This window comes from Entelurus aequoreus, linkage group LG08 (assembly GCF_033978785.1).
Source record: "Entelurus aequoreus isolate RoL-2023_Sb linkage group LG08, RoL_Eaeq_v1.1, whole genome shotgun sequence".
NCBI classification, from domain to species: domain Eukaryota; kingdom Metazoa; phylum Chordata; class Actinopteri; order Syngnathiformes; family Syngnathidae; genus Entelurus; species Entelurus aequoreus.
In genome coordinates, this window is record NC_084738.1 from 69,958,824 (window position 1) to 69,967,847 (window position 9,024).

Below are 9,024 nucleotides of genomic sequence, written 5' to 3' on the forward strand. Positions count from 1 at the left end.
GAATTCACATTGAAATGAATGGGACATTTTTCAAAGTTTCATCCAATTCAAACTGTTCCAACTCCAAAATATTCCAACTGTTCAAAATGATGTGCTCTCCTTCAACAATTTTAAAAAATTCCAGGATTTCCAAGACTTCACAGTTTTCAGGGACATTTTCCCCATTCAAAATGAATTGGCCATTTTTCAAACTTCCACAATTTCCACATTTTTCAACCGATTCAAACCATTCCACCTTCAACATATGCTAGACATTCTAACTATCGTTTTTACAATTTCAAAAAAATTCCAGGAATTTCCAGGATTCCCAATTTTCCCAACCCTATTTTCCCCCTTTTTTCTGTCGACTACTCCTCCCACATTTTTCAACCCACTTGAATCATTCCACGGTCAAATCGTCCCTCTTAATCTGGACAAAAAACCGAGATGTTTTTTGAACTGGAAAAATTCCCGGTTTTCCCCAAATTCCAGGAATTCCGTTATACCATTTCTCAATTAAAAATGTTACTACTTCAACATTTCTCGACCGTTTTGAAAAATTCCAACACCAACCATTCAGAACATTCAGGTTTTTTACCATTTAAAAAAAAAAATCCCTCTTTTCCCGGAATTCCCAAATTTTTTCCGGGACATTTTCCCATTTAAAATTAATTGGCCATTTTTCAAACTTCCACCATTTCCACATTTTTCAACAGATTCAAACCATTCCACCTTCAACATATTTCACTCATCCTGGATATTCAAACTATCATTGTTCCTAGTTCAAAAAAATTCCAGGAATTCCCCTTTCTTCAAACCCTTTTTTCTGACAACTACTCCTTTCACATTTTTCAACCCACTTCAACCGTTCCACCGTCCAAACATTCCTCTTAATCAGGACAAAATACAAAGTTGTTCTTTGAACTGGAAAAAATTCCCGGTTTTTCCGAAATACCTGGAATTCCTTAATACCATTTCTCAATTAAAAATGTTACTACTTCAATATTTCTCGGCCGATTTGAAAAAATTCCAACACCAACCATTTCAACTCGTTCAGAATATTCAAGTCTTTTAACATTTTCCCAAAAATTCCCCAATTTCCATGGAATTCACATTGAAATGAATGGGACATTTTTCAAAGTTTCATCCAATTCAAACTGTTCCAACTCCAAAATATTCCAACTGTTCAAAATGATGTGCTCTCCTTCAACAATTTTAAAAAATTCCAGGATTTCCAAGACTTCACAGTTTTCAGGGACATTTTCCCCATTCAAAATGAATTGGCCATTTTTCAAACTTCCACAATTTCCACATTTTTCAACCGATTCAAACCATTCCACCTTCAACATATGCTAGACATTCTAACTATCGTTTTTACAATTTCAAAAAAATTCCAGGAATTTCCAGGATTCCCAATTTTCCCAACCCTATTTTCCCCCTTTTTTCTGTCGACTACTCCTCCCACATTTTTCAACCCACTTGAATCATTCCACGGTCAAATCGTCCCTCTTAATCTGGACAAAAAACCGAGATGTTTTTTGAACTGGAAAAATTCCCGGTTTTCCCCAAATTCCAGGAATTCCGTTATACCATTTCTCAATTAAAAATGTTACTACTTCAACATTTCTCGACCGTTTTGAAAAATTCCAACACCAACCATTCAGAACATTCAGGTTTTTTACCATTTAAAAAAAAAATCCCTCTTTTCCCGGAATTCCCAAATTTTTTCCGGGACATTTTCCCATTTAAAATTAATTGGCCATTTTTCAAACTTCCACCATTTCCACATTTTTCAACAGATTCAAACCATTCCACCTTCAACATATTTAACTCATCCTGGATATTCAAACTATCATTGTTCCTAGTTCAAAAAAATTCCAGGAATTCCCCTTTCTTCAAACCCTTTTTTCTGACAACTACTCCTTTCACATTTTTCAACCCACTTCAACCGTTCGACCGTCCAAACATTCCTCTTAATCAGGACAAAATACAAAGTTGTTCTTTGAACTGGAAAAAATTCCCGGTTTTTCCGAAATACCTGGAATTCCTTAATACCATTTCTCAATTAAAAATGTTACTACTTCAATATTTCTCGGCCGATTTGAAAAAAATTCCAACACCAACCATTTCAACTCGTTCAGAATATTCAAGTCTTTTAACATTTTCCCCAAAATTCCCCAATTTCCATGAAATTCCCATTGAAATGAATGGGACATTTTTCAAAGTTTCATCCAATTCAAACTGTTCCAACTCCAAAATATTCCGACTGTTCAAAATGATGTGCTCTCCTTCAACAATTTAAAAAAATTCCAGGATTTCCAAGACTTCACAGTTTTCAGGGACATTTCCCCCATTCAAAATGAATTGGCCATTTTTCAAACTTCCACAATATCCACATTTTTCAACCGATTCAAACCATTCCACCTTCAACATATGCTAGACATTCTAACTATTATTTTTACAATTTCAAAAAAATTCCAGGAATTTCCAGGATTCCCAATTTTCCCAACCCTATTTTCCCCCTTTTTTCTGTCGACTACTCCTCCCACATTTTTCAACCCACTTGAATCATTCCACGGTCAAATCGTCCCTCTTAATCTGGACAAAAAACTGAGATGTTTTTTTAACTGGAAAAATTCCCGGTTTTCCCCAAATTCCAGGAATTCCGTTATACCATTTCTCAATTAAAAATGTTACTACTTCAACATTTCTCGACCGTTTTGAAAAATTCCAACACCAACCATTCAGAACATTCAGGTTTTTTTACCATTTTTTAAAAAAATCCCTCTTTCCCCGGAATTCCCAAATTTTTTCCGGGACATTTTCCCATTTCAAATTAATTGGCCATTTTTCAAACTTCCACCATTTTCACATTTTTCAACAGATTCAAACCATTCCACCTTCAACATATTTCACTCATCCTGGATATTCAAACTATCATTGTTCCTAGTTCAAAAAAATTCCAGGAATTCCCCTTTCTTCAAACCCTTTTTTCTGACAACTACTCCTTTCACATTTTTCAACCCACTTCAACCGTTCCACCGTCCAAACATTCCTCTTAATCAGGACAAAATACAAAGTTGTTCTTTGAACTGGAAAAAATTCCCGGTTTTTCCGAAATACCTGGAATTCCTTAATACCATTTCTCAATTAAAAATGTTACTACTTCAATATTTCTCGGCCGATTTGAAAAAAATTCCAACACCAACCATTTCAACTCGTTCAGAATATTCAAGTCTTTTAACATTTTCCCAAAAATTCCCCAATTTCCATGAAATTCTCATTGAAATGAATGGGACATTTTTCAAAGTTTCATCCAATTCAAACTGTTACAACTCCAAAATATTCCAACTGTTCAAAATTATGTGCTCTCCTTCAACAATTTTAAAAAATTCCAGGATTTCCAAGACTTCACAGTTTTCAGGGACATTTTCCCCATTCAAAATGAATTGGCCATTTTTCAAACTTCCGCAATTTCCACATTTTTCAACCGATTCAAACCATTCCACCTTCAACATATGCTAGACATTCTAACTATCATTTTTACAATTTCAAAAAAATTCCAGGAATTTCCAGGATTCCCAATTTTCCCAACCCTATTTTCCCCCTTTTTTCTGTCGACTACTCCTCCCACATTTTTCAACCCACTTGAAAACTACACGGTCAAATCGTCCCTTTTAATCTGGACAAAAAACCGAGATGTTTTTTTAACTGGAAAAATTCCCGGTTTTCCCCAAATTCCAGGAATTCTGTTATACCATTTCTCAATTAAAAATGTTACTACTTCAACATTTCTCGACCGTTTTGAAAAATTCCAACACCAACCATTCAGAACATTCAGGTTTTTTACCATTTTTTTAAAAAAATCCCTCTTTCCCCGGAATTCCCAATTTTTTTCCGGGACATTTTCCCATTTAAAATTAATTGGCCATTTTTCAAACTTCCACCATTTTCACATTTTTTAACAGATTCAAACCATTCCACCTTCAACATATTTCACTCATCCTGGATATTCAAACTATCATTGTTCCTAGTTCAAAAAAATTCAAGGAATTCCCCTTTCTTCAAACCCTTTTTTCTGACAACTACTCCTTTCACATTTTTCAACCCACTTCAAGCGTTCCACCGTCCAAACATTCCTCTTAATCAGGACAAAATACAAAGTTGTTCTTTGAACTGGAAAAAATTCCCGGTTTTTCCGAAATACCTGGAATTCCTTAATACCATTTCTCAATTAAAAATGTTACTACTTCAATATTTCTCGGCCGATTTGAAAAAATTCCAACACCAACCATTTCAACTCGTTCAGAATATTCAAGTCTTTTAACATTTTCCCAAAAATTCCCCAATTTCCATGAAATTCCCATTGAAATGAATGGGACATTTTTCAAAGTTTCATCCAATTCAAACTGTTACAACTCCAAAATATTCCAACTGTTCAAAATTATGTGCTCTCCTTCAACAATTTAAAAAAATTCCAGGATTTCCAAGACTTCACAGTTTTCAGGGACATTTTCCCCATTCAAAATGAATTGGCCATTTTTCAAACTTCCGCAATTTCCACATTTTTCAACCGATTCAAACCATTCCACCTTCAACATATGCTAGACATTCTAACTATCGTTTTTACAATTTCAAAAAAATTCCAGGAATTTCCAGGATTCCCAATTTTCCCAACCCTATTTTCCCCCTTTTTTCTGTCGACTACTCCTCCCACATTTTTCAACCCACTTGAATCATTCCATGGTCAAATCGTCCCTCTTAATCTGGACAAACAACTGAGATGTTTTTTTAACTGGAAAAATTCCCGGTTTTCCCCAAATTCCAGGAATTCCGTTATACCATTTCTCAATTAAAAATGTTACTACTTAAACATTTCTCGACCGTTTTGAAAAATTCCAACACCAACCATTCAGAACATTCAAGTTTTTTACCATTAAAAAAAAAATCCTCTTTCCCCGGAATTCCCAAATTTTTTCTGGGACATTTTCCCATTTAAAATGAATTGGCCATTTTTCAAACTTCCACCATTTCCACATTTTTCAACAGATTCAAACCGTTCTACCTTCAACATATTTCACTCATCCTGAATATTCAAACTATCATGTTTCCAAGTTAAAAAAAATTCCAGGAATTCCCAGAATTCTCTTTTTTTCAAACCCTTTTTTCTGACGACTACTCCTTCCACATTTTCCAACCCACTTCAACCGTTCCACCGTCCAAACATTCCTCTTAATCAGGACAAAATACAAAGTTGTTTTTTGAACTGGAAAAAAATCCATTTTTTTCTGAAATTCCTTAAAACCATTTCTCAATTAAAAATGTTACTACTTCAATATTTCTCGACCGATTTAAAAAATTCCAACACCAACCATTTCAACTCGTTCAGAATATTCAAGTCTTTTAACATTTTCCCAAAAATTCCCATTAAAATGAATGGAACATTTTTCAAAGTTTCATCCAATTCAAACTGTTCCAACTCCAAAATATTCAACCTGTTCAAAATGGTGTGCTGTCCTTCAACAATTTTAAAAAATTCCAGGAATTCCAAGACTTCCCAGTTTTCAGGGACATTTTCCCCATTCAAAATGAATTGGCCATTTCTCAAACTGCCACCATTTCCACATTTTTCAACCGATTCAAACCATTCCACCTTCAACATACTCCACTCATCCTGGAAATTCAAACTATCATTTTTGCCTAGTTAAAAAAAATTCCTGGATTTCCCAGAATTCCCTTTTTTTCAAACCATTTTTTCACAATTTTTTCTGACGACTACTCCTTCCACATTTTCCAACCCACTTCAACCGTTCCACCGTCTAAACATTCCTCTTAATCAGGACAAAATACTAAGTTGTTTTTTGAACTGGAAAAAATTCCCGGTTTTTCCAAAATTCCTGGAATTCCTTAATACCATTTCTCAATTAAAAATGTTACTACTTCAATATTTCTTGACCGATTTGAAAAATTCCAACACCAACCATTTCAACTCGTTCAGAATATTCAAGTCTTTTAACATTTTCCCAAAAATTCCCATTAAAATGAATGGAACATTTTTCAAACTTTCATCCAATTCAAACTGTTCCAACTCCAAAATATTCAACCTGTTCAAAATTGTGTGCTGTCCTTCAACAATTTTAAAAAATTCCAGGAATTCCAAGACTTCCCAGTTTTCAGGGACAATTTCCCCATTCAAAATGAATTGGCCATTTCTCAAACTTCCACCATTTCCACATTTTTCAACCGATTCAAACCATTCCACCTTCAACATATTTCACTCATCCTGGAAATTCAAACTATCATTTTTCCTAGTTCAAAACAATTCCTGGGTTTCCTAGGATTCCCTTTTTTTCCAAACCCTTTTTTCACAATTTTTTCTGACGACTACTCCTTCCACATTTTTCAACCGTTCCACCGTCTAAACATTCCTCTTAATCAGGACAAAATACTAAGTTGTTTTTTGAACTGGAAAAAATTCCAGTTTTTCCCAAAATTCCTTAAAACCATTTCTCAATTATTATTTTTTTCTCTTTTTTTTTTTTCTCAATTAAAAATATTACTGCTTCAATATTTCTCGACCGATTTGAAAAATTCAAACACCAACCATTTCAACTCGTTCAGAAGATTCAACTCTTAACATTTTCCCAAAAATTCCCGAAATTCCCATTAAATTCCCATCGAAATGAATTGGACATTTTTCAAAGTTTCATCCAATTCAAACTGTTCCAACTCCAAAATATTCAACCTGTTCAACGTTCTGTGCTCTCCTTCAACAATTTTTTTTTTAAATTCCCGGATTTCCAAGATTTCCCAGTTTTCAGGGACATTTTCCCCATTCAAAATGAATTGGCCATTTCTCAAACTTCCACCATTTCCACATTTTTCAACCGATTCAAACCATTCCACCTTCAACATATTCCACTCATCCTGGAAATTCAAACTATAATTTTTACTAGTTCAAAAAACTTCCTGGATTTCCCAGAATTCCATTTTTTTCAAACCCTTTTTTCTGACGACTACTCCTTCCACATTTTTCAACCCACTTCAACCGTTCCACCGTCTAAACATTCCTCTTAATCAGGACAAATTACAAAGTTGTTTTTTGAACTGGAAAAAATTCCTGTTTTTTCCGAAATTCCTGGAATTCCTTAATACCATTTCTCAATTAAAAATGTTACTACTTCAATATTTCTTGACCGATTTGAAAAATTCCAACACCAACCATTTCAACTCGTTCAGAATATTCAAGTCTTTTAACATTTTCCCAAAAATTCCCATTAAATTCACATTGAAATGAATGGAACATTTTTCAAAGTTTCATCCAATTCAAACTGTTCCAACTCCAAAATATTCAACCTGTTCAAGTTCTGTGCTCTCTTTCAAAAATGTTGTAAAATTCTCGAATTTCCAAGATTTCCCAGTTTTCAGGGATATTTTCCCCATTCGAAATTAATTGTCCATTTTTTTTAAATCCACAATTTCCACATTTTTCAACCGATTCAAACCATTCCACCTTCAACATATTCCACTCATCCTGGAAATTCAAACAATAATTTTTACTAGTTCAAAAAACTTCCTGGATTTCCCAGAATTCCATTTTTTTCAAGCCCTTTTTTCGGACGACTACTCCTTCCACATTTTTCAACCCACTTCAACCGTTCCACCGTCCAAACATTCCTCTTAATCAGGACAAATTACAAAGTTGTTTTTTTAACTGGAAAAAATTCCCGTTTTTTCCGAAATTCCTGGAATTCCTTAATACCATTTCTCAATTAAAAATGTTACTACTTCAATATTTCTTGACCGATTTGAAAAATTCCAACACCAACCACTTCAACTCGTTCAGAATATTCAAGTCTTTTAACATTTTCCCAAAAATTCCCATTAAATTCCCATTAAAATGAATGGAACATTTTTCAAAGTTTCATCCAATTCAAACTGTTCCAACTCCAAAATGTTCAACCTGTTCAAGTTCTGTGCTCTCCTTCAAAAATGTTGTAAAATTCTCGAATTTCCAAGATTTCCCAGTTTTCAGGGATATTTTCCCCATTCGAAATTAATTGTCAATTTTTTTAAATCCACAATTTCCACATTTTTCAACCGATTCAAACCATTCCACCTTCAACATATTCCACTCATCCTGGAAATTCAAACTGTCATTTTTCCAATTTTCAAAAAATTCCTGAATTTCCCAGAATTCCCTTTTTTTCCAAACCCTTTTTTCTGACGACTACTCCTTCTACATTTTTCCAACCCACTTCAACCGTTCCACCGTCCAAACATTCCTCTTAATCAGGACAAAAAAACTAAGTTGTTTTTTTAACTGGATTAATTCCCGGTTTTTCCCTAAATAAGGTAACTGTCCCATATTTAGAAACAAAAGTACGCGATTCGTAATGAGCCGTCAAGGGACGCTCTTTGTCCCGTTTTTTTTTTTAAATTAAGTGGTCAACAGAGACGGTTGTTTTGTATTCATGTTCCGGGGTTTGCACGGGCCCTGTATATATATATATATATATATATATATATATATATATATATATATATATATATATATATATATATATATATATATATATATATATATATATATATATATATACACATACCTACATACATACATACATACATATATATATATATATATATATATATATATATATATATAAATATATATATATACCGGTATATATATATATTTTTTTTTTCTTTTGGTACATTGACTCTGTGAGCTTTATTAGGGATTAAGTTTGTAAATTCTCCTCTCTTACAAACTTTAAAAAGAGGAAACCAACGTTTTGTCCTGTTCCAAAATGTGCCCACACAGAAAAGAACACCTGTTGATCATTTCAAGCTAATTAGCTCGTTAAGCTAGCTGTAATTTTCTCAACAAAACAAACGTCCAATGTCTCATACATGTAAACTACATAAAGTTTAAAAAAAAAAAATAACAGCATTTGAAGCGAAAACAACCGAGATAAAAGAAACTGACCTGGTTTGAAGGTGCTAGCTCGCTAGATAGCCGCTGGACAAGCTACTTCCGGG

General features: G+C 33.7%; 1 protein-coding gene across 1 annotated transcript in view; it reads right to left on the reverse strand.

Annotated features, from left to right (window-relative positions):
- Nucleotides 1–9,024, reverse strand: part of LOC133656245 (alpha-N-acetylgalactosaminide alpha-2,6-sialyltransferase 1-like) — a 45,963-nt gene extending 36,939 nt beyond the window's left edge. Inside the window, exon 1 of the mRNA XM_062057192.1 lies at nucleotides 8,972–9,024. The gene's annotated coding sequence lies outside the window, so the exon portion shown is untranslated. The remainder of the gene's footprint in view (nucleotides 1–8,971) is intronic.